Source organism: Triticum dicoccoides, chromosome 6A, assembly GCF_002162155.2.
Source record: "Triticum dicoccoides isolate Atlit2015 ecotype Zavitan chromosome 6A, WEW_v2.0, whole genome shotgun sequence".
Classification (NCBI taxonomy): Eukaryota; Viridiplantae; Streptophyta; class Magnoliopsida; order Poales; family Poaceae; genus Triticum; species Triticum dicoccoides.
Window position 1 is genome coordinate 628,731,488 of NC_041390.1, and position 1,391 is coordinate 628,732,878.

Here is a 1,391-nt window from a genome sequence, read left to right on the forward strand (position 1 = left end):
GGAGGGAGAGGAGGAGTGGGTGTGGGGGGAGGGGGAGATGGCCGGGAGAGCGGCGACGCGGGCGCGGCGGCGGAGGGCGGCGGCGGCGGCGCGGAGCACGGCCATGGATGGAAGCTCCAGCTGATGGCTCGGCCGTGCTCCTCAGTTTGGGCTTTGGGCTACCTGATGACACTTCTATCCATCAGGCCGGTCAACTTTGCGTGGGCCTAGCAAGGCTGTAAAATTAAGCTGGTACAGTCTTATCAAAGAATATTTATACAATGTGAAAATGAATGTCTGCATAATTTTAAAAAATTATTTCGTCTCATTTGATAATATGTACATGATATTTCAAAAAAAAGTACGTGACAATTTAACAAAATGTTTATACAATGTGAAAAAATGTCCCTGTGCTATAAAAATGTACGTGACATTTTAAATAAATACTCATAATTTCAATGTAGAGTGTGGGGTCCTCTTAGCAAAAAAGAAATATTCACGCGTTTAGGGAAAAAATGTGGCATTTAAGAAAATGTGATACAATGTAAAAAAATGTTCATGTAGTTTTTTAAAAAAAATCTTTCATGCCACCAAGAAATGTTCAATGTGTATTTAAAGATATTTAGCATGTGTTTGAAATAATGTTCAAGTTCAAGACAAGTATGTGAAAAAATAGTGTATTTGAAAAATGTTCCACATTTGTACCAAAATGAACAATGTGTATTGAATTTTAGAAAACCTGAAGAAAACTGGTGAAGAAAAACATGCGTTGTATTTTACTGTTTTCTATTAATGAGCGGAAATGTCGGGAAAATTGCAGATTCTTCAAGTTGGGTGATTCCTGCCGACGATGGCAGGGACAGCTTCGTCGGTATTCTACCCATCATCTTTCACCAAGTCAGTCAATATTGTCCTCGCCTCAACATTACTACATACTCCATCCTTCTATAATGTAGTGCATATAGATTTTCTACAAAGTCAAACTTTACACAAACTTTGACCAAGTTTGTAGAGAAAACTATTTATATCTACAATACCAAATGTATATAATACGAAAATATGTCTTGTGATATATCTAAGCATATGTATTTGGTATTCTAGATGTATATATTTTTCTCACAAACTTGGTCAAAGTTTCATAAAGTTGGACTTTTAAAAAATTCTATATGTGCTATATTGTGGAACAAAGGGAGTACATACAAAAGGCTGCAAGACTTGACGTGGAGAATACATCACTACAGCCAGTTGTCCGCAAAGCCGGTCATTGAACTAATATCCAGTTACATAGGCATACAAAGATGGTGATGGAGGGTTCGTGAAGATCCAGTTACATAGGCATACAAAGCCGGTCATTGAACTAATATCCAGTTACTTATGGGTGCGACCCGTGTCGGCGGTCTGGAAGATCATGT